Source organism: Triticum dicoccoides, chromosome 3A, assembly GCF_002162155.2.
Source record: "Triticum dicoccoides isolate Atlit2015 ecotype Zavitan chromosome 3A, WEW_v2.0, whole genome shotgun sequence".
In the NCBI taxonomy this organism is placed as follows: domain Eukaryota; kingdom Viridiplantae; phylum Streptophyta; class Magnoliopsida; order Poales; family Poaceae; genus Triticum; species Triticum dicoccoides.
The window spans coordinates 412,475,178-412,501,813 of NC_041384.1; the positions used below are offsets into that span (position 1 = coordinate 412,475,178).

Genomic DNA, 26,636 nt, shown 5'->3' on the forward strand with positions numbered 1-26,636 from the left:
ATATTTAATAGCAGCATGATCAGTGTGAATAGTTACTTTAGAATCAACAATATAAGGTCTAAACTTATCACAAGCAAATACAACTGCTAAGAATTCTTTTTCAGTAGTAGAATAATTTCTTTGAGCATTGTCTAGAGTTTTACTAACATATTGAATAACGTTTAGTTTCTTATCAACTCTTTGTCCTAGAACAACACCTATAGCATAATCACTAGCATCGCACATAATTTCAAAGGGTAAATTCCAATCAGGTGGCTGAACAATAGGTGCAGAGATCAATGCTTTCTTAAGTATTTCAAATGCTTCTACACAATCATTATCAAAAATAAATAGTATATCTTTTTGTATTAAATTAGTCAGAGGCCGAGAGATTTTTGAGAAGTCCTTAATGAACCTCCTATAAAAACCGGCATGACCAAGGAAACTTCTTATACCTTTGATGTCACTGGGACATGGCATCTTTTCAATAGAATCAACCTTGGCTTTATCAACTTCAATACCTCTTTCAGAAACTTTATACCCCAACACAATACCTTCATTAACCATAAAGTGTCACTTTTCCCAATTCAAGACAAGATTAGTTTCTTCACATCTCTGCAAAACTCGATCAAGGTTTCTCAAGCAATCATCAAAAGAAGATCCATAGACGGAAAAGTCGTCCATGAAAACCTCACAAATCTTTTCACAAAAGTCAGAGAATATAGCCATCATGCATCTTTGAAAGGTAGCAGGTGCATTACATAAACCAAAAGGCATACGTCTATAAGCAAAAGTACTAAAAGGGCATGTAAAAGTAGTCCTTGATTGATCTTTGGCTGACACAGGTATTTGAGAGAAACCAGAATAACCATCTAGAAAGCAAAAATGTGTATGTTTAGACGATCTTTCAAGAATTTGATCGATAAAAGGTAAGGGGTAATGATCTTTTTTAGTAGCCTTATTTAATTTGCGGAAATCAATTACCATCCTATAACTAGTAATAATTCTTTGAGGAATCAATTCATCTTTATCATTAGGAACGACAGTAATACCTCCCTTCTTAGGGACACAATGGACATGACTTACCCACTTACTATCAGCAACGGGATAAATTATACCTGCCTCGAGGAGATTTAGTATCTCCTTTCTTACCACTTCTTTCATTTTAGGATTCAGACAGCGTTGATGATCAGGAACTGGTTTAGCATCTTCTTCCAAATTAATTTTATGTTGACATAGAGTGAGACTAATGCCCTTAAGATCATCAAGAGTATACCCAATAGTAGCACGGTGCTTCTTCAGAGTTTTCAATGATCTCTCTTCTTCATGCTCTGAAAGGTTAGCACTAATAATAACATGATATTCTTTTTCTCATCAAGATAAGCATATTTAAGAGTATCAGGTGACGGTTTAAGCTCAAACACGGGATCACCCTTGGGTGGAGGAGGATCCCCTAGGATTTCAACAGGTAATATGTTTTCCAGAATAGGTTCCTGTTTAAAGAATACTTCATCTAATTCCCTTCTTTCATTCATAAACATATCACTTTCATGGTCTAGCAAATATTGTTCTAAAGGATCACTAGGAGGTACGGCAATAGAAGCAAGACCAATAATTTCATCCTTACTAGGTGATTCTTCTTCATGGTGTTGTCTACTAAATTTAGAAAAATTAAATTCATGAGTCATATCATCTAAACCGACAGTAACAACATCCCTTTTGCAGTCTATGGTAGCATTAACAATACTTAAGAAGGGTCTACCAAATATAATGGGACAAAAACTATCTTGTGGGGAACCAAGGACAAGAAAATCAGAAGGATATTGATGACCCACAAGTATAGGGGATCTATCATAATCCTTTCGATAAGTAAGAGTGTCGAACCCAACGAGGAGCAGAAGGAAATGATAAGCGGTTTTCAGCAAGGTATTCTCTGCATGTACTGAAATAAGTGGTAACAGATAGTTTTGTGATAAGATAATTTGTAAAGAGCAACAAGTAACAAAAGTAAATAAAGTGCAGCAAGGTGGCCCAATCCTTTTTGTAGCAAAGGACAAGCCTGGACAAACTCTTATATAAGGAAAAGCGCTCCCGAGGACACATGGGAATATCGTCAAGCTAGTTTTCATCACGTTCATATAATTCGTGTTCGGTACTTTGATAATTTGACATGTGGGTGGACCGGTGCTTGGGTGGTGTTCTTACTTGAACAAGCATCCCACTTATGATTAACCTCTATTGCAAGCATCCGCAACTACAACAAAAGTATTAAGGTAAACCTAACCATAGCATGAAACATATGGATCCAAATCAGCCCCTTACGAAGCAACGCATAAACTAGGGTTTAAGCTTCTGTCGCTCTAGCAACCCATCATCTACTTATTACTTCCCAATGCCTTACTCTAGGCCCAAATAATGGTGAAGTGTTATGTAGTTGACGTTCACATAACACCACTAGAGGCTAGACAACATACATCTCATCAAAATATCGAACGAATACCAAATTCACATGACTACTAATAGCAAGACTTCTCCCTTGTCCTCGGGAACAAACGTAACTACTCACAAAGCATATTCATGTTCATAATCAAAGGGGTAATAATATGCATAAAGGATCTGAACATATGATCTTCCACCAATTAAACCAACTAGCATCAACTACAAGGAGTAATTAACACTACTAGCAACCTACTAGCACCAATCCCGGACTTGGAGACAAGAATTGGATACAAGAGATGAACTAGGGTTTTGAGATGAGATGGTGCTGATGAAGATGTTGATGGAGATTGCCCTCTCTTGATGAGAGGAGCGTTGGTGATGATGATGGCGATGATTTCCCCCTCCGGGAGGGAAGTTTCCCCGGCAGAACAGCTCTGCCGGAGCTCTAGATTGGATCCGCCAAGGTTTCGCCTCATGGCGGCGGAGTTTCATCCCGAAAGGTTGCTTCTTATTTTTTTCTCGACAAAAGACTTCATATAGCAGAAGATGGTCATCGGAGAGCCACCAGGGGGCCCACGAGGTAGGAGGCGCGCCCTAGGGGGGGCGCCCCCCTCCCTTGTGGAAAGGGTGTGGGCCCCTGGTCTTCATATTTGGCGAGGATTTTTCATTATTTATTATAAGGTATTCCGTGGAGTTTCAGCACTTTTGGAGTTGTGCAGAATAGGTCTCTAATATTTGCTCCTTTTCTAGCCCGGAATTCCAGCTGCCGGCATTCTCCCTCCTTTATGTAAACCTTGTAAAATAAGAGAGAATAGCCATAAGTATTGTGACTTAATGTGAAATAACAGCCCATAATGCAATAAATATCGATATAAAAGCATGATGCAAAATGGATGTATCAACTCCCCCAAGCTTGGACCTTGCTTGTCCTCAAGCGAAACCCGATAACAATAAATATGTCCCCATGTTTAGAGGTAGAGGCGTCGATAAAAATAAAATACGGACATGACCGCATCATGATTATTCTCATAACAGCAACATACATAGATATTGTCATATGATTACTTATGTTCAAGTGATGATCTATTCATAATGGAGAAGTATGAATGAGAAACCTTATTGAGAACCAACAAACTATAACCTCAGTCATTGAAGCAATTGCAATTTATCATAACATCAGAAAGAGTCTATGTCAGAGCTAAAAAGCAAGTCCACATACTCAACTATCATCTAGTCCTTCATAATTGCTAACACTCGCGCAATACTTGTGGTTACGGAGTTTTAATCGGACACAGAGAAAGATAGGGGCTTATAGTTTCGTCCCACAACGTTTTACGTCAAGGGTAATGTCAACAATAATAACTCATGCCACATACATCCAATTAGATATATATATATATATATATATATATATATATATATATATATATATATATATATCAGGTTCTTTCCAACATGCTGGGCTTGCCAAAGGATAAAATGAAAAAGGAAAGGTGAAGATCACCATGACACTTGCATAAGGTAGATGATAATAGTAAAATATAGGCCCTTCGCAGAGGGAAGCAGAGGTTGCCATGCGCTTTTATGTTTGGATGCACAAAATCTTAATGCGAAAGAACGTCACTTCATATTGCCCCTTTTGATATGAACCTTTAATATGCAGTCCATCGCTTTTATTACTTCCACATCACAAGATCGTATAAAGCTTATTTCTCCCACACTAATCATACATATTTAGAGCAATTTTTATTGCTTTGCACCGATGACAACTTACTTGAAGGATCTTACTCAATCCATAGGTAGATATAGTGTACTCTCATGGCAAAACTGGTTTAAGGGTATTTGGAAGCACAGGTAGTATCTCTACTTGGTGCTGAGAATTTGGCTAGCATGAGGGGGAAAGGCAAGCTCAACATGTTGGATGATCCATGACAACATACTTTATCTCAGATATAATAAAACATAACCCATTATGTTGTCTTCGTTGTCCAACATCAACTCTTTAGCATGTCATATTTTGATGAGTGCTCCCAATCATAAAAGATGTCAATAATAGTATGTTTATATGTGAAACCTCTCTTTCCTTATTACTTCCTATTAATTGCAACGATGACCAAAGCTATGTCTGCCAACTCCCAACAACTTTTAATCATCACACTCTTTCTATGTGAACTTTTGTTTCTTCTTATTTTTTTCTCTTTTCTTTTATTCACCCAAGATCATAGCAAGAAAATCAATCCCTTGACTCAACACTAATCTTTATTATATAGCTCACAGACTCGATAACATAGAGAGATCATAAGGCAAAACTCAAACTAGATCATACTAAGAACCTTTATTCTACTAGATCAAAATACTCCTAATAGGATCGAACCAAGGAAAATGGTAAAGATAGGAGTTGTGATTGTGATACGATACCGAGGCACCTCCCCCAAGCTTGGCTGTTGCCGAGGGGAGTGCCCATACCCATGTGATTATATCTCGGTTGGTGAAGAAGGTGGAGGTGTTGTTGACTTAGTTGATGGCATAGACTTCTCCCTTAATTTACGGCATTTTGATCCCTCAGATCATCAATCTCCCACTCTAGGGTTAATATCTTTTTGCATAGGTCCTGCTTATTTTCATGCAAGAGACGAAAAGGGATAAACTCGAATTTTGGTTTCTTTACCCTATCAGGGAGACTTGACTTTTTGAACTCCACGTGCATATCCCCAGGTTGAGGTAATGGGGCTTCATCTTCATCTGAGCTCGTCTCCTCCTTCCCATTGGGTTCATAGTCCTCTTCTTCCTCCGTGGTCCAACCATCGTGCTCCACATCTCCATAGACCTTAGGATTAGCTAAGTAATCATCCACATAGCTTTCTCCTTCCGAATCCTGGGAAGACATGTTGATCTAATCTGCAGCGGGACAGCTCGAAACAAAAACAGAGGATAATTGCGTGATACGGGAGTCAAAACCTTCAGGAGAATATATAGTGAATTTTTACCGACCAAAATACATATCGTGCAAGAAAACGGAGTCCAGAAGGCACACGAGGTGCTCACGAGGAAGGGGCGCGCCCTCCACCCTCGTGGGGCCCTCGTGTCCTTCCCGGACTCCTACTTAATTTTCTATTTTTCTAAATATTCCAAACAGAGAAATATGGCCTTAAAAATTGTTTTGGAGTTGGTTTACTTACCGTACCACATACCTATTCCTTTTCGGAGTCTTAAACGTTCTGGAGAGTGTCCCTTATGTATTCCTCCAGGGTTACGGTTTCAATATTTATGGGATTACCCGAGATATAATGTTTGATTCTTTGACCGTTTACCACCTTCGAATTTGTGCCTTCGAAGTTGTTGATTTTTATGGCACCGGAATGATAGACCTCCTCGATAACATAGGGGCCTTCCCATTTGGAGAGAAGTTTACCTACAAAAAATCTTAAACGAGAGTTGTATTGCAATACATAATCACCTACATTAAACTCACGCTTTTGTATCCTTTTGTCATGCCATCTTTTAACCTTTTCTTTAAACAACTTCGCATTTTCATAAGCTTGGGTTCTCCATTCATCAAGTGAGCTAATATCAAATAACCTCTTTTCACCTGCAAGTTTGAAATCATAGTTGAGCTCTTTAATAGCCCAATATGCCTTATGTTCTAGTTCGAGAGGTAAGTGACATGCTTTTCCATATACCATTTTATACGGAGACATACCCATAGGATTTTTATATGCAGTTCTATAGGCCCATAATGCGTCATCAAGTTTCTTGGACCAATTCTTTCTAGACCTATTAACAGTCTTTTGCAAAATTAATTTGAGCTCTCTATTACTCAATTCTACTTGACCACTAGACTGTGGGTGATACGGAGATGCAATTCTATGATTGACGTCATATTTAGCAAGCATTTTACGGAAAGCACCATGAATAAAATGTGAACCACCATCAGTCATTAAATATCTAGGGACTCCAAACCTCGAAAAAATAACTTCTTTAAGCATTTTAATAGAAGTGTTATGATCAGCACTACTAGTTGGAATAGCTTCTACCCACTTAGTAATGTAATCAACAGCAACTAAAATATGTGTATATCCATTAGAGGCAGGAAATGGTCCCATATAATCAAAGCCCCGAACATCAAATGGTTCAATAACAAGTGAATAATTCATAGGCATTTCTTGACGTCTACTAATATTACCAATTCTTTGACAGTCGTCACAAGATAGGACAAACTTACGGGCATCCTTGAAGAGAGTAGGCCAATAAAAACCGGATTGCAATACCTTATGTGCAATTCTATCTCCCGCGTGGTGTCCTCCATAAGTTTCGGAGTGGCACTTGTGTAGGATCTGTTCCTGTTCATGCTCAGGTACACAACGTCTAATAACACCATGTACTCCTTCTTTATAAAGATGTGGGTCATCCCAAAAGTAATGTCTCAAATCATAGAAGAACTTTTTCTTTTGTTGGTATGTGAAGCTAGGTGGTATAAATTTAGCAACTATGTAATTAGCATAATCAGCATACCAAGGGGTACTACGAGAAGTACTTATGACATTTAATTGTTCATCAGGAAAGCTATCATCAATAGGTAGTGGGTCATCAAGAACATTCTCTAACCTAGATAAGTTGCCTGCAACGGGGTTCTCAGCTCCTTTTCTATCAACAATATGCAAATCAAATTCTTGTAGCAAGAGAACCCATCTAATAAGTCTAGGTTTAGCATCTTTCTTCTCCATAAGATATTTAATAGCAGCATGATCGGTGTGGATAGTTACTTTAGAATCAACAATATAAGGTCTGAACTTATCACAAGCAAATACAACTGCTAAAAGTTCTTTTTCAGTAGTAGCATAATTTCTTTGAGCATTGTCTAGAGTCTTACTAGCATAATGGATAACATTTAATTTCTTATGAACTCTTTTCCCTAGCAAAACACCTACAGCATAATTGCTAGCATCACACATGATTTCAAAGGGTAAATTCCAATCAGGTGGCTGAACAATAGGTGCAGAGACTAATGCTTTCTTAAGTATTTCAAATGCTTCTACACAATCCTCATCGAAGACAAATGGTATATCTTTTTGTAATAAATTAGTCAGAGGCCGAGAAATTTTTGAGAAGTCCTTAATGAACCTCCTATAAAATCTGGCATGACCAAGGAAACTTCTTATACCTTTGATGTCCTTGGGACATGGCATCTTTTCAATAGCATCAACCTTGGCTTTATCAACTTCAATACCTCTTTCAGAAACTTTATGCCCCAAGACAATACCCTCATTAACCATAAAGTGGCACTTTTCCCAATTCAAGACAAGATTATTTTCTTCACATCTCTGCAAAACTCGATCAAGATTGCTCAAGCAATCATCAAAAGAAGATCCATAGACGGAAAAGTCATCCATGAAAACCTCACAAATCTTTTCACAGAAGTCAGAGAATATAGCCATCATGCATCTTTGAAAGGTAGCAGGTGCATTACATAAACCAAAAGGCATATGTCTATAAGAAAAAGTACCAAAAGGGCATGTAAAAGTAGTATTTGATTGATCTTTAGCCGACACAGGTATTTGAGAGAAACCAGAATAACCATCTAGAAAGTAGTAATGTGTATGCTTGCGTAATATTTCTAGCATTTGATCGATAAAAGGTAAGGGGTAATGATCTTTCTTAGTAGCCTTATTTAATTTGCGGAAATTAATTACCATCCTATAACCCGTAATAATTCTTTGTGGAATCAATTCATATTTATCATTAGGAACAACAGTAATACCTCCCTTCTTAGGGACACAATGAACAGGACTTACCCACTAACTTTCAGCAACGGGATAAATTGTACCTGCCTCCAGAAGCTTTAGTATTTCTTTTCTTACCACTTCTTTCATTTTAGGATTCAGACGTCATTGAGGATCACGAACTAGTTTGGCATCTGCTTCCAAATTTATTTTATGTTGACATAGAGTGGGACTAATGCCCTTTAGATCATCCAGAGTATATCCAATAGCAGCACGGTGCTTCTTCAGAGTTTTCAATAATCTTTCTTCTTCATGCTCTGAAAGGTTAGCACTAATAATGATAGGATATATCTTCTTTTCATCAAGATAAGCATATTTAAGATTATCAGGCAAGGGTTTAAGCTCAAACACGGGATCACCCTTAGGTGGAGGAGGATCCCCTAGGATTTCAACAGGCAAATTGTGTTTCAAAATAGGTTCCTCTTTAAAAAATACTTCATCTATTTCCCTTCTTTCATTCATAAACATATCATTCTCATGGTCTAGCAAATATTGGTCTAAAGGATCACAAGGAGGTACGGCAATAGAAGTAAGACCAATAATTTCATCCTTACTATGCAATTCTTCTTCACGGTGTTGTTTACTAAATTTAGAGAAATTAAACTCATGAGTCATATCATCTAAGCCGACATTAACAACATCCCTTGTGCAATCTATGGTGGCATTAACAGTATTTAAGAAGGGTCTACCAAATATAATGGGACAAAAGCTATCTTGTGGGGAACCAAGAACAAGAAAATCAGCAGGATATTTAGTTTTCCCACACAAGACTTCAACATCCCTAACAATTCCCATTGGTGAAATAGTATCTCTATTAGCAAGTTTAATAGTAACATCAATTTCTTCTAACTCAACAGGTGCAATATCATGCATAATTTCTTTGTATAAGTCAATAGGTATTGCACTAGCACTAGCACCCATATCACATAAGCCATGATAACAATGATGTCCTATTTTAACAAAAATAACAGGCATGCCTACCACAGGTCTAGGTTTATCTATATCACGGGGTTTAGCAATTCTAGCAGTTTCATTACAGAAGTAAATAACATGCCCATCAATATTATCAGACAAGAGATCTTTAACAATAGCAATATTAGGTTCAACCTTAACTTGCTCAGGAGGTGTATATGTTTTAATATTGCTTTTATGAACCATAGTTGAAGCTATAGCATGATCCTTTATCCTAACAGGGAAAGGTGGTTTCTCAACATAACAAGTAGGAACAATAGGATCATTATAAGTGACAGTCTTTTCTTCAACTTTAATAGGTGCAGCTACTTTTACTTCTATGGGAGGATGATATTTAAACCACTTCTCCTTAGGGAGACCAACATAAGTAGCAAAAGATTCACAAAAAGAAGCTACTATCTCAGAATCAAGTCCATATTTAGTGCTAAACTTACGGAAAATATTGGTATCCATAAAAGATTTAACACAATCAAACTTAGGTGTCATACCTGACTCCTTACCATTGTCGAGGTCCCAACCTTCAGATCTGCGTTTAATTCTATCCAATAAAACCCATCTAAATCCAATAGTCTTCATCATAAAGGAGCCAGCACAAGAAGTATCGAGCATGGTGCGATTATTTTCAGAAAGCCGAGCATAAATTTTTTGAAGAATTATTTCTCTTGGGAACTCATGATTGGGGCATGAATATAACATTGATTTAAGCCTCCCCCAAGCTTGAGCGATGCTTTCTCCTTTGCGAGGCCAAAAATTATATATATAATTGCGGTCACGATGAACAAGATGCATAGGGTAATACTTTTGACGAAATTCCAATTTCAATCTTCTATAGTTCCACGATCTCATATCATCACATAGCCTATACCATGTCAATGTGTCTCCCTTCAAAGATAAAGGGAAGACCTTCTTCTTAGCAACATCATCGCGTATACCTGCAAGCTTAAATAATCCACAAACTTCATCCACATATATTAGATGTTCATCAGGATGCTTTGTTCCATCTCTTGTAAAAGGATTAGCTAGCAGTTTTTCTATCATACCCGAAGGATACTCATAAGGAATTTTATTTTCAATAGGTTCAGTAGGTTGAGGATCAACTCTTTGCTCTACTGGTCAGGGTGAAGATACCCCAAACAAGCCCCTCAGAGGATTACTTTCCATAGTAACAAGTGACAGTAAATTTCAGCACACAATATAAATTTTTCCTTACCAAATTCCACCTACCAAAGGCGCTTCACTCCCCGGCAACGGCGCCAGAAAAGAGTCTTGATGACCCACAAGTATAGGGGATCTATCGTAGTCCTTTCGATAAGTAAGAGTGTCGAACCCAACGAGGAGCAGAAGGAAATGATAAGCGGTTTTCAGCAAGGTATTCTCTGCAAGTCCTGAAATAAGTGGTAACAGATACTTTTGTGATAAGATAATTTGTAACGAGCAACAAGTAACAAAAGTAAAGAAAGTGCAGCAAGGTGGCCCAATCCTTTTTGTAGCAAAGGACAAGCCTGGACAAACTCTTATATAAGGAAAAGCGCTCCCGATGACACATGGGAATATCGTCAAGCTAGTTTTCATCATGTTCATATAATTCGTGTTCGGTACTTTGATAATTTGACATGTGGGTGGACCGGTGCTTGGGCGTTGTTCTTACTTGAACAAGCATCCCACTTATGATTAACCTCTATTGCAAGCATCCGCAACTACAACAAAAGTATTAAGGTAAACCTAACCATAGCATGAAACATATGGATCCAAATCAGGCCCTTACGAAGCAACGCATAAACTAGGGTTTAAGCTTCTGTCACTCTAGCAACCCATCATCTACTTATTACTTCCCAATGCCTTCCTCTAGGCCCAAATAATGGTGAAGTGTTATGTAGTCTACGTTCACATAACACCACTAGAGGCTAGACAACATACATCTCATCAAAATATCGAACGAATACCAAATTCACATGACTACTAATAGCAAGACTTCTCCCTTGTCCTCAGGAACAAACGTAACTACTCACAAAGCATATTCATGTTCATAATCAGAGGGGTAATAATATGCATAAAGGATCTGAACATATGATCTTCCACAAATTAAACCAACTAGCATCAACTACAAGGAGTAATTAACACTACTAGCAACCTACTAGCACCAATCCCGGACTTGGAGACAAGAATTGGATACAAGATATGAACTAGGGTTTTGAGATGAGATGGTGCGGATGAAGATGTTGATGGAGATTGCCCTCTCCCGATGAGAGGAGCGTTGGTGATGACGATGGCGATGATTTCCCCCTCTAGGAGGGAAGTTTCCCCGGCAGAATAGCTCTGCCGAAGCTCTAGATTGGATCCGCCAAGGTTCCGCCTCGTGGCGGCGGAGTTTCCTCCCGAAAGGTTGCTTCTTTTTTTATCGACGAAAGACTTCATATAGTAGAAGATGGTCATCGGAGAGCCACCAGGGGGCCCACGAGGTAGGGGGCGCGCCCCACCCTCGTGGAAAGGGTGTGGGCCCCCTTGGTCTTCATCTTTGGCGAGGATTTTTCATTATTTATTATAAGGTATTCCGTGGAGTTTCAGGACTTTTGGAGTTGTGCAGAATAGGTCTCTAATATTTGCTCCTTTTCCAGCCCAGAATTCCAGCTGCCGGCATTCTCCCTCCTTTATGTAAACCTTGTAAAATAAGAGAGAATAGCCATAAGTATTGTGACTTAATGTGAAATAACAACCCATAATGCGATAAATATCGATATAAAAGCATGATGCAAAATGGACATATCAGATATTTAGTTTTCCCACACAAGACTTCAACATCTCTAAAAATTCCCATTGGTGAAATAGTATCTCTATTAGCAAGTTTAATTGTAACATCAATATCTTCCATCTCAGCAGGTGCAATATCATGCATAACTTCTTGGTATAAAGAATAAGGTATTGCACTAGCACTAGCACCCATATCACATAAGCCATGATAACAATGATCTCCTATTTTAACAGACATAACAGGCATACCTACCACAGGTCTAGGTTTATCTGTATCACGGGGTTTAGCAATTCTAGCAGTTCATTACAGAAATAAATAACATGCCCATCTATATTATCAGACAAGAGATCTTTAACAATAGCAATATTAGGTTCAACTTTAACTTGCTCAGGAGGTGTATATGTTTTAATATTGCTTTTACGAATCACAGTTGAAGCTTTAGCATGATCCTTTATCCTAACAGGGAAAGGTGGTTTCTCAACATAAGAAGTAGGAACACTAGGATCATTATAAGTAATAGTCTTTTCTTCAACTTTAATAGGTGTAGCTACTTTTACTTCTATGGGAGGATGATATTTAAACCACTTCTCCTTGGGGAGATCAACATAAGCAGCAAAAGATTCACAGAAAGAAGCTACTATCTCAGAGTCAAGTCCATATTTAGTACTAAATTTACGAAAAATATCGGTATCCATAAAATATTTAACACAATCAAAACTAGGTGTCATACCTGACTCCTTACCATTGTCGAGGTCCCAATCTTTGGAGTTGCATTTAATTCTTTCCAATAAATCCCATTTGAATTCAATAGACTTCATCATAAAAGAGGCAGCACAAGAAGTATCAAGCATGGTGCGATTGTTACCAGAAAGCCGAGCATAAAAATTTTGAATAATCATTTCTCTTGAGAGCTCATGATTGGGGCATGAATATAACATTGATTTAAGCCTCCCCCAAGCTTGAGCGATGCTTTCTCCTTCGCGAGGCCAAAAATTATAATGCTTTGGTCCGGTACTCTATTAAAAGGAGGCCTTAATATCCCTTAGTTTCCAATAGGACCCTGCTGCCACGGGAGGGTAGGACAAAAGATGTCATGCAAGTTCTTTTCCATAAGCACGTATGACTATATTCGGAATACATGCCTACATTACATTGATGAACTGGAGCTAGTTCTGTGTTACCCTAGGTTATGACAGTTACATGATCGATTGCATCCGGCATAATTCTCCATCACCGATCCAATGCCTACGAGTTTTTCCTATATCGTTCTTCGCTTATTTACTTTTCCATCGCTACTGTTACAGTCACTACAAAACCCAAAAATATTACTTTTGCTACCATTACCTTTTGCCACAGTTACCACTACTATCATATTACTTTGCTACTAAACACTTTGCTGCAGATATTAAGTTTCCAGGTGTGGTTGAATTGACAACTCAGCTGCTAATACTTGAGAATATTCTTTGGCTCCCCTTGTGTCGAATCAATAAATTTGGGTTGATTACTCTACCCTCTAAAACTGTTGCGATCCCCTATACTTGTGGGTTATCAAGAACATTTTTTGGCGCTGTTGCCGGGGAGCATAGCTCTATTCTTTGAGTCACTTGGGATTTATATCTGCTTATCATTATGAAGAACTTGAAAGATCAAAGAACCAAGATTTTTCCCTCAACTACAAGGGGAGGTAAGGAACTGCCATCTAGCTCTGCACTTGATTCACCTTCTGTTTTGAGTAAGCTTGCGACACCTAAACCTGCTTCTGCTATTAATTCCAATATGTCGCATGTTATTGATGATGCCACTTTTGCTATGCATGATACTTAAGATGAAACTACTTCTATGCTTGATAATACTGTGCCACTTGGTGAACTTCTTGATGAACAACTTGCTAGGGCTAGAGAGAATGAAATTATTGAAACTGATAATATTGATGAAAGTGATGATGAAGATTCTCCCCCTAGATATGAATTGCCTGTTGTTCCTGAGGGTTATGTTATGGATGAAGAGACCGCTAGAGACTTTCTTGCCTGCAATGGTAGAAGTGATCTTAAGAAGCTATTAGCTAAGCTTAAAGAAAAAGCTCTGAATGCTAGAATGAAATATGATCCTGCTTATGCCACTTCACCTATCTTTTTTACTGATAAGGATTATGATTTCTCTGTTGATCCTGAGTTAATTACTTTGGTTGAATCTGATCCTTTCTATGGCTATGAATCTGAAACTGTTGTGGCACATCTTACTAAATTAAATGATATAGCTACCCTGTTCACTAATGATGAGAGAACACGCTATTATTACATCCTTAAATTATTTCCGTTCTCATTAAAGGGTGATGCTAAGATATGATTTAATTCTCTTGATCCTGGTTGTGTGCATAGTCCCTAGGATATGATTTACTACTTCTCTGCTAAATATTTCCCCGCTCATAAGAAACAAGCTGCTTTAAGGGAGATATATAATTTTGTGCAATTTGAAGAAGAGATTCTCCCACAAGCTTGGGGAGGCTTCTCCAATTACTTAATGCTTTGCCTGATCATCCTCTCAAGAAAAATGAAATACTTGATATCTTTTATAATGGACTAACCGATGCTTCCAGAGATTACCTGGATAGTTGTGCTGGTTGTGTTTTCAGGGAAAGAACTGTTGATCAAGCTGAAATTCTATTGAATAATATGTTGACTAATGAAAATAATTGGACACTTCCAGAACCAACTCCTAAGCCAACTCCAAAGAAAAGGGGTATTCTATTTCTCAGTCTTGAAGATATGCAAGAGGCAAAGAAATCTATGAAAGAAAAGGTATAAAAGCTGAAGATGTTAAGAATTTACCGCCTGTTGAAGAAATACATGGTCTTAATTCATCACCTATTGAAGAAACACATGGTCTCGATAACCCGACACAGGTAGTAAAGGTAAATTCTCTCTATAGATATGATAAAGCTGAAATCCCTCCTGGTAAATTTGCTAGCCAATGTTTGGATGAATTTGATAACTTTATGGTTAGCAAGAAGATTTTAATGCTTATGTTGGTAGACAATTGAAACATAATGCGTATATGATTGAACACTTGGGTGATTATATGGCTAATGTCAAAGGTGAACTTAAACTTATTAGTAAACATGCTTCTATGGTTACCACTCAAGTAGAACAAGTGCTTAAGGCTCGGAATGATTTGCTCAATGAATTAAATAAGAAGAAGAATGATAATGTTGTTAGAGTTATGACTAGAGGTGGTAAAATGACTCAGGAACCTTTGTATCCTGAGGGCCATCCTAAGAGAATTGAGCAATATTCTCAAAGAATTAATATTGACGCACCTAGTCCTTCTAAAAGGAAGAAAAAGAAGAATGATAGGACTTGCATGCTTCTAGTGAACCTGTTGTTGACACACCTGAGAATCCCAATGACATTTCTATTTCTGATGCTGAAACACAATCCGGTAATGAACATGAACCTAGTGATAATGTTAATGATGATGTTCATGTTGATGCTCAACCTAGCAATAATAATGATGTAGAAATTGAACCTGTTGTTGATCTAATAACCCACAATCAAAGAATCAACATTATGATAAGAGAGACTTTGTTGCTAGGAAACACGGTAAAGAAAGAGAATCATGGGTTCAGAAACCCATGCCTTTTCCTCCTAAACCATCCAAGAAAAAGGATGATGAGGATTTTGAGTGCTTTGCTGAAATGATTAGACCTATCTTTTTGCGTATGCGTTTGACTGATATGCTTAAAATGAATCCTTATGCTAAATATATGAAGGAAATTGTTACTAATAAAAGAAAGATACCGAAAGCTGAAATTTCCACCATGCTTGCAAATTATACTTTTAAAGGTGGAATACCTAAGAAGCTAGGAGATCCAGGAGTACCAACTATACCATGCTCCATTAAAAGAAACTATGTTAAAACTGCTTTATGTGACCTTGGAGCCGATGTTAGTGTTATGCCTCTCTCTTTATATCGTAGACTTGATTTGAATAAGTTGACACCTACTGAAATATCTTTGCAAATGGCTGATAAATCAACTGCTATACCTGTCGGTATTTGTGAGGATGTGCCTGTTGTGGTTGCAAACGTTACTATTTTAACGGACTTTGTTATTCTTGATATACGCGAGGATGATAGTATGTCCATTATTCTTGGAAGACCCTTCTTGAATACTGCAGGGGCTGTTATTGATTGCACCAAAGGCAATGTCACTTTTCATGTTAATGGTAATGAGCATATGGTACACTTTCCGAGGAAACAACCTCAAATCCACAGTATCAATTCTATTGGAAAATTTTCAACAATTACTATTGGAGGTTTTGAATTTCCTCTTCCTACTGTCAAGAAGAAATATGGTATTCTTATTGTTGGGGACATGCATATCCCCGTTGAGTTAACCTAGTGTTATTCGAAAATTCTCCGGTTTCATGTTATTCGAAATGAGTTTGTTAACAAGACCTGATCAACCTTGTTAGTGGGTTCCTTTTGATGAGCATGAGATGGATGAATTTAGAAAGCGCAACTTTCTGTACCCTCTTTTTACTTTCTATTATTTATATTAAATAAATCAAAAATAGTATTTTCTATTTGTTTTTCTGAATTATCCATGCAATAAAAATACCCCGAAAATAAAAGTTCTCCAAATGCCCTGAAATTTAAATATGATTTTTTCTAGAATATTTTAGAATATCTGGCACTGAAAACACAACAGGGGGAGCAGCCACATGCCCACGAGGGTGAGGGTGCGCCCCCTGCCTCGTGGGCCCATGGTGTCTCCCCTCAACTTATTCCAGCTACCACACACTCCTTCTTCCTCCCACAAAAATCACCAACCAGCTCAAACCCGAGTTCAAGCTCATCTTGCTGCCATTTTCGATCTCCTAGCTCAAAGCTCCATTCACAAAACTGCTTTAGGGCATTGTTCTTTGGTATGTGACTCCTCCAATGGTCCAATTAGTTTTTGTTCTAGTGCTTTATTCATTGCAAATTTTTGCTGCTTAGGTGACCCTGTTCTTGAGCTTGCATGTCAAATTTATGTGGTCAAAAGTAGTTTTGATGCATGATATTGCCTCTAGGCACTTGTAGGAGTAGTTGCTATCAATATTGTTGAGTTTGGTTCACTTTTATTTTGAAGTTACTAAAAAATTTAGAAATTTTTCAAAGGAAGAAATATGTTTGGGAAACTATACCAAGGTGGTTCTTCAAGGAAGCAAGGACCCAGGCCCGTAATACGTGATGCGGACGAGGAACCACCAAGAGACGCTCAAGAAGAATACTTCATCTAATTCCCTTCTTTCATTCATAAACATATCACTTTCATGGTCTAGCAAATATTGTTCTAAAGGATCACTAGGAGGTACGACAATAGAAGCAAGACCAATAATTTCATCCTTACTAGGTAATTCTTCTTCATGGTGTTGTCTACTAAATTTAGAAAAATTAAATTCATGAGTCATATCATCTAAACCGACAGTAACAACATCCCTTTTGCAGTCTATGGTAGCATTAACAATACTTAAGAAGGGTCTACCAAATATAATGGGACAAAAACTATCTTGTGGGGAACCAAGGACAAGAAAATCAGAAGGATATTGATGACCCACAAGTATAGGGGATCTATCATAATCCTTTCGATAAGTAAGAGTGTCGAACCCAACGAGGAGCAGAAGGAAATGATAAGCGGTTTTCAGCAAGGTATTCTCTGCATGTACTGAAATAAGTGGTAACAGATAGTTTTGTGATAAGATAATTTGTAACGAGCAACAAGTAACAAAAGTAAATAAAGTGCAGCAAGGTGGCCCAATCCTTTTTGTAGCAAAGGACAAGCCTGGATAAACTCTTATATAAGGAAAAGCGCTCCCGAGGACACATGGGAATATCGTCAAGCTAGTTTTCATCACGTTCATATAATTCGTGTTCGGTACTTTGATAATTTGACATGTGGGTGGACCGGTGCTTGGGTGGTGTTCTTACTTGAACAAGCATCCCACTTATGATTAACCTCTATTGCAAGCATCCGCAACTACAACAAAAGTATTAAGGTAAACCTAACCATAGCATGAAACATATGGATCCAAATCAGCCCCTTACGAAGCAACGCATAAACTAGGGTTTAAGCTTCTGTCGCTCTAGCAACCCATCATCTACTTATTACTTCCCAATGCCTTACTCTAGGCCCAAATAATGGTGAAGTGTTATGTAGTTGACGTTCACATAACACCACTAGAGGCTAGACAACATACATCTCATCAAAATATCGAACGAATACCAAATTCACATGACTACTAATAGCAAGACTTCTCCCTTGTCCTCGGGAACAAACGTAACTACTCACAAAGCATATTCATGTTCATAATCAAAGGGTAATAATATGCATAAAGGATCTGAACATATGATCTTCCACCAATTAAACCAACTAGCATCAACTACAAGGAGTAATTAACACTACTAGCAACCTACTAGCACCAATCCCGGACTTGGAGACAAGAATTGGATACAAGAGATGAACTAGGGTTTTGAGATGAGATGGTGCTGATGAAGATGTTGATGGAGATTGCCCTCTCTCGATGAGAGGAGCGTTGGTGATGATGATGGCGATGATTTCCCCCTCCGGGAGGGAAGTTTCCCCGGCAGAACAGCTCTGCCGGAGCTCTAGATTGGATCCGCCAAGGTTTCGCCTCATGGCGGCGGAGTTTCATCCCGAAAGGTTGCTTCTTATTTTTTTTCTCGACAAAAGACTTCATATAGCAGAAGATGGTCATCGGAGAGCCACCAGGGGGCCCACGAGGTAGGAGGCGCGCCCTAGGGGGGGCGCCCCCCTCCCTTGTGGAAAGGGTGTGGGCCCCTGGTCTTCATATTTGGCGAGGATTTTTCATTATTTATTATAAGGTATTCCGTGGAGTTTCAGCACTTTTGGAGTTGTGCAGAATAGGTCTGTAATATTTGCTCCTTTTCTAGCCCGGAATTCCAGCTGCCGGCATTCTCCCTCCTTTATGTAAACCTTGTAAAATAAGAGAGAATAGCCATAAGTATTGTGACTTAATGTGAAATAACAGCCCATAATGCAATAAATATCGATATAAAAGCATGATGCAAAATGGATGTATCAACTCCCCCAAGCTTAGACCTTGCTTGTCCTCAAGAGAAACCCGATAACAATAAATATGTCCCCATGTTTAGAGGTAGAGGCGTCGATAAAAATAAAATACGGACATGACCGCATCATGATTATTCTCATAACAGCAACATACATAGATATTGTCATATGATTACTTATGTTCAAGTGATGATCTATTCATAATGGAGAAGTATGAATGAGAAACCTTATTGAGAACCAACAAACTATAACCTCAGTCATTGAAGCAATTGCAATTTATCATAACATCAGAAAGAGTCTATGTCAGAGCTAAAAAGCAAGTCCACATACTCAACTATCATCTAGTCCTTCATAATTGCTAACACTCGCGCAATACTTGTGGTTACGGAGTTTTAATCGGACACAGAGAAAGATAGGGGCTTATAGTTTCGCCCCACAACCTTTTACGTCAAGGGTAATGTCAACAATAATAACTCATGCCACATACATCCAATTAGATATATATATCAGGTTCTTTCCAACATGCTGGGCTTGCCAAAGGATAAAATGAAAAAGGAAAGGTGAAGATCACCATGACACTTGCATAAGGTAGATGATAATAGTAAAAGATAGGCCCTTCGCAGAGGGAAGCAGAGGTTGCCATGCGCTATTATGTTTGGATGCACAAAATCTTAATGCGAAAGAACGTCACTTCATATTGCCCCTTTTGATATGAACCTTTAATATGCAGTCCATCGCTTTTATTACTTCCACATCACAATATCGTATAAAGCTTATTTCTCCCACACTAATCATACATATTTAGAGCAATTTTTATTGCTTTGCACCGATGACAACTTACTTGAAGGATCTTACTCAATCCATAGGTAGATATAGTGTACTCTCATGGCAAAACTGGTTTAAGGGTATTTGGAAGCACGGGTAGTATCTCTACTTGGTGCTGAGAATTTGGCTAGCATGAGGGGGAAAGGCAAGCTCAACATGTTGGATGATCCATGACAACATACTTTATCTCAGATATAATAAAACATAACCCATTATGTTGTCTTCGTTGTCCAACATCAACTCTTTAGCATGTCATATTTTGATGAGTGCTCCCAATCATAAAAGATGTCAATAATAGTATGTTTATATGTGAAACCTCTCTTTCCTTATTACTTCCTATTAATTGCAACGATGACCAAAGCTATGTCTGCCAACTCCCAACAACTTTTAATCATCACACTCTTTCTATGTGAACTTTTGTTTCTTCTTATTTTTTTTCTCTTTTCTTTTATTCACCCAAGATCATAGCAAGAAAATCAATCCCTTGACTCAACACTAATCTTTATTATATAGCTCACAGACTCGATAACATAGAGAGATCATAAGGCAAAACTCAAACTAGATCATACTAAGAACCTTTATTCTACTAGATCAAAATACTCCTAATAGGATCGAACCAAGGAAAATGGTAAAGATAGGAGTTGTGATTGTGATACGATACCGAGGCACCTCCCCCAAGCTTGGCTGTTGCCGAGGGGAGTGCCCATACCCATGTGATTATATCTCGGTTGGTGAAGAAGGTGGAGGTGTTGTTGACTTAGTTGATGGCATAGACTTCTCCCTTAATTTACGCTTGAGGACGGCATTTTGATCCCTCAGATCATCAATCTCCCACTCTAGGGTTAATATCTTTTTGCATAGGTCCTGCTTATTTTCCTGCAAGAGACGAAAAGGGATAAACTCGAATTTTGGTTTCTTTACCCTATCAGGGAGACTTGACTTTTTGAACTCCACGTGCATATCCCCAGGTTGAGGTAATGGGGCTTCATCTTCATCTGAGCTCGTCTCCTCCTTCCCATTGGGTTCATAGTCCTCTTCTTCCTCCGTGGTCCAACCATCGTGCTCCACATCTCCATAGACCTTAGGATTAGCTAAGTAATCATCCACATAGCTTTCTCCTTCCGAATCCTGGGAAGACATGTTGATCTAATCTGCAGTGGGACAGCTCGAAACAAAAACAGAGGATAATTGCGTGATACGGGAGTCAAAACCTTCGGGAGAATATATAGTGAATTTTTACCGACCAAAATACATATCGTGCAAGAAAACGGAGTCCAGAAGGCACACGAGGTGCTCACGAGGAAGGGGCGCGCCCTCCACCCTCGTGGGGCCCACGTGTCCTTCCCGGACTGCTACTTAATTTTCTATTTTTCTAAATATTCCAAAACAGAGAAATATGGCCTTAAAAATTGTTTTGGAGTTGGTTTACTTACCGTACCACATACCTATTCCTTTTCGGAGTCTTAAACGTTCTGGAGAGTGTCCCTTATGTATTCCTCCAGGGTTAAAGTTTCAATATTTATGGGATTACCCGAGATATAATGTTTGATTCTTTCACCGTTTACCACCTTCGGATTTGTGCCTTCGAAGTTGTTGATTTTTATGGCACCGGAATGATAGACCTCCTCGATAACATAGGGGCCTTCCCATTTGGAGAGAAGTTTACCTACAAAAAATCTTAAACGAGAGTTGTATTGCAATACATAATCACCTACATTAAACTCACGCTTTTGTATCCTTTTGTCATGCCATCTTTTAACCTTTTCTTTAAACAACTTTGCATTTTCATAAGCTTGGGTTCTCCATTCATCAAGTGAGCTAATATCAAATAACCTCTTTTCACCGGCAAGTTTGAAATCATAGTTGAGCTCTTTAATAGCCCAATATGCCTTATGTTCTAGTTCGAGAGGTAAGTGACATGCTTTTCCATATACCATTTTATACGGAGACATACCCATAGGATTTTTATATGCAGTTCTATAGGCCCATAATGCGTCATCAAGTTTCTTGGACCAATTCTTTCTAGACCTATTAACAGTCTTTTGCAAAATTAATTTGAGTTCTCTATTACTCAATTCTACTTGACCACTAGACTGTGGGTGATACGGAGATGCAATTCTATGATTGACGTCATATTTAGCAAGCATTTTACGGAAAGCACCATGAATAAAATGTGAACCACCATCAGTCATTAAATATCTAGGGACTCCAAACCTCGAAAAAATAACTTCTTTAAGCATTTTAATAGAAGTGTTATGATCAGCACTACTAGTTGGAATAGCTTCTACCCACTTAGTAATGTAATCAACAGCAACTAAAATATGTGTATATCCATTAGAGGCAGGAAATGGTCCCATATAATCAAAGCCCCGAACATCAAATGGTTCAATAACAAGTGAATAATTCATAGACATTTCTTGACGTCTACTAATATTACCAATTCTTTGACAGTCGTCACAAGATAGGACAAACTTACGGGCATCCTTGAAGAGAGTAGGCCAATAAAAACCGGATTGCAATACCTTATGTGCAATTCTATCTCCCGCGTGGTGTCCTCCATAAGTTTCGGAGTGGCACTTGTGTAGGATCTGTTCCTGTTCATGCTCAGGTACACAACGTCTAATAACACCATGTACTCCTTCTTTATAAAGATGTGGGTCATCCCAAAAGTAATGTCTCAAATCATAGAAGAACTTTTTCTTTTGTTGGTATGTGAAGCTAGGTGGTATAAATTTAGCAACTATGTAATTAGCATAATCAGCATACCAAGGGGTACTACGAGAAGTACTTATGACATTTAATTGTTCATCAGGAAAGCTATCATCAATAGGTAGTGGGTCATCAAGAACATTCTCTAACCTAGATAAGTTGCCTGCAACGGGGTTCTCAGCTCCTTTTCTATCAACAATATGCAAATCAAATTCTTGTAGCAAGAGAACCCATCTAATAAGTCTAGGTTTAGCATCTTTCTTCTCCATAAGATATTTAATAGCAGCATGATCGGTGTGGATAGTTACTTTAGAATCAACAATATAAGGTCTGAACTTATCACAAGCAAATACAACTGCTAAAAGTTCTTTTTCAGTAGTAGCATAATTTGTTTGAGCATTGTCTAGAGTCTTACTAGCATAATGGATAACATTTAATTTCTTATGAACTCTTTTCCCTAGCACAACACCTACAGCATAATCGCTAGCATCACGCATGATTTCAAAGGGTAAATTCCAATCAGGTGGCTGAACAATAGGTGCAGAGACTAATGCTTTCTTAAGTATTTCAAATGCTTCTACACAATCCTCATCGAAGACAAATGGTATATCTTTTTGTAATAAATTAGTCAGAGGCCGAGAAATTTTTGAGAAGTCCTTAATGAACCTCCTATAAAATCCGGCATGACCAAGGAAACTTCTTATACCTTTGATGTCCTTGGGACATGGCATCTTTTCAATAGCATCAACCTTGGCTTTATCAACTTCAATACCTCTTTCAGAAACTTTATGCCCCAAGACAATACCCTCATTAACCATAAAGTGGCACTTTTCCCAATTCAAGACAAGATTATTTTCTTCACATCTCTGCAAAACTCGATCAAGATTGCTCAAGCAATCATCAAAAGAAGATCCATCGACGGAAAAGTCATCCATGAAAACCTCACAAATCTTTTCACAGAAGTCAGAGAATATAGCCATCATGCATCTTTGAAAGGTAGCAGGTGCATTACATAAACCAAAAGGCATATGTCTATAAGCAAAAGTACCAAAAGGGCATGTAAAAGTAGTCTTTGATTGATCTTTAGCCAACACAGGTATTTGAGAGAAACCAGAATAACCATCTAGAAAGTAGTAATGTGTATGCTTGCGTAATATTTCTAGCATTTGATCGATAAAAGGTAAGGGGTAATGATCTTTCTTAGTAGCCTTATTTAATTTGCGGAAATCAATTACCATCCTATAACCCGTAATAATTCTTTGTGGAATCAATTCATATTTATCATTAGGAACAACAGTAATACCTCCCTTCTTAGGGACACAATGAACAGGACTTACCCACTAACTTTCAGCAACGGGATAAATTGTACCTGCCTCCAGAAGCTTTAGTATTTCTTTTCTTACCACTTCTTTCATTTTAGGATTCAGACGTCGTTGAGGATCACGAACTGGTTTGGCATCTGCTTCCAAATTTATTTTATGTTGACATAGAGTGGGACTAATGCCCTTTAGATCATCCAGAGTATATCCAATAGCAGCACGGTGCTTCTTTAGAGTTTTCAATAATCTTTCTTCTTCATGCTCTGAAAGGTTAGCACTAATAATGACAGGATATATCTTCTTTTCATCAAGATAAGCATATTTAAGATTATCAGGCAAGGGTTTAAGCTCAAACACGGGATCACCCTTAGGTGGAGGAGGATCCCCTAGGATTTCAACAGGCAAATTGTGTTTCAGAATAGGTTCCTCTTTAAAAAATACTTCATCTATTTCCCTTCTTTCATTCATAAACATATCATTCTCATGGTCTAGCAAATATTGGTCTAAAGGATCACAAGGAGGTACGGCAATAGAAGTAAGACCAATAATTTCATCCTTACTATGCAATTCTTCTTCACGGTGTTGTTTACTAAATTTAGAGAAATTAAACTCATGAGTCATATCATCTAAGCCGATAGTAACAACATCCCTTGTTCAATCTATGGTGGCATTAACAGTATTTAAGAAGGGTCTACCAAATATAATGGGACAAAAGCTATCTTGTGGGGAACCACGAACAAGAAAATCAGCAGGATATTTAGTTTTCCCACACAAGACTTCAACATCTCTAACAATTCCCATTGGTGAAATAGTATCTCTATTAGCAAGTTTAATAGTAACATCAATTTCTTCTAACTCAACAGGTGCAATATCATGCATAATTTCTTTGTATAAGTCAATAGGTATTGCACTAGCACTAGCACCCATATCACATAAGCCATGATAACAATGATCTCCTATTTTAACAAAAATAACAGGCATGCCTACCACGGGTCTAGGTTTATCTATATCACGGGGTTTAGCAATTCTAGCAGTTTCATTACAGAAGTAAATAACATGCCCATCAATATTATCAGACAAGAGATCTTTAACAATAGCAATATTAGGTTCAACCTTAACTTGCTCAGGAGGTGTATATGTTTTAATATTGCTTTTATGAACCATAGTTGAAGCTATAGCATGATCCTTTATCCTAACAGGGAAAGGTGGTTTCTCAACATAACAAGTAGGAACAATAGGATCATTATAAGTGACAGTCTTTTCTTCAACTTTAATAGGTGCAGCTACTTTTACTTCTATGGGAGGATGATATTTAAACCACTTCTCCTTAGGGAGATCAACATAAGTAGCAAAAGATTCACAGAAAGAAGCTACTATCTCAGAATCAAGTCCATATTTAGTGCTAAACTTACGGAAAATATTGGTATCCATAAAAGATTTAACACAATCAAACTTAGGTGTCATACCTGACTCCTTACCATTGTCGAGGTCCCAACCTTCAGATTTGCGTTTAATTCTATCCAATAAAACCCATCTAAATCCAATAGTCTTCATCATAAAGGAGCCAGCACAAGAAGTATCGAGCATGGTGCGATTATTTTCAGAAAGCCGAGCATAAATTTTTTGAAGAATTATTTCTCTTGGGAACTCATGATTGGGGCATGAATATAACATTGATTTAAGCCTCCCCCAAGCTTGAGCGATGCTTTCTCCTTTGCGAGGTCAAAAATTATATATATAATTGCGGTCACGATGAACAAGATGCATAGGGTAATACTTTTGACGAAATTCCAATTTCAATCTTCTATAGTTCCACGATCTCATATCATCACATAGCCTATACCATGTCAATGTGTCTCCCTTCAAAGATAAAGGGAAGACCTTCTTCTTAGCAACATCATCGCGTATACCTGCAAGCTTAAATAATCCACAAACTTCATCCACATATATTAGATGTTCATCAGGATGCTTTGTTCCATCTCTTGTAAAAGGATTAGCTAGCAGTTTTTCTATCATACCCGAAGGATACTCATAAGGAATTTTATTTTCAATAGGTTCAGTAGGTTGAGGATCAACTCTTTGCTCTACTGGTCAGGGTGAAGATACCCCGAACAAGCCCCTCAGAGGATTACTTTCCATAGTAACAAGTGACAGTAAATTTCAGCACACAATATAAATTTTTCCTTACCAAATTCCACCTACCAAAGGCGCTTCACTCCCCGGCAACGGCGCCAGAAAAGAGTCTTGATGACCCACAAGTATAGGGGATCTATCGTAGTCCTTTCGATAAGTAAGAGTGTCGAACCCAACGAGGAGCAGAAGGAAATGATAAGCGGTTTTCAGCAAGGTATTCTCTGCAAGTCCTGAAATAAGTGGTAACAGATACTTTTGTGATAAGATAATTTGTAACGAGCAACAAGTAACAAAAGTAAAGAAAGTGCAGCAAGGTGGCCCAATCCTTTTTGTAGCAAAGGACAAGCCTGGACAAACTCTTATATAAGGAAAAGCGCTCCCGATGACACATGGGAATATCGTCAAGCTAGTTTTCATCACGTTCATATAATTCGCGTTCGGTACTTTGATAATTTGACATGTGGGTGGACCGGTGCTTGGGTGTTGTTCTTACTTGAACAAGCATCCCACTTATGATTAACCTCTATTGCAAGCATCCGCAACTACAACAAAAGTATTAATGTAAACCTAACCATAGCATGAAACATATGGATCCAAATCAGGCCCTTACGAAGCAACGCATAAACTAGGGTTTAAGC

The 26,636-nt window shown here is 38.1% G+C and overlaps 1 pseudogene; it reads right to left on the reverse strand.

Moving 5' to 3' along the window:
* LOC119272112 lies at window positions 1–22,803 on the reverse strand (annotated as a pseudogene).
* Between the last annotated feature and the right edge of the window lie 3,833 nt (window positions 22,804–26,636).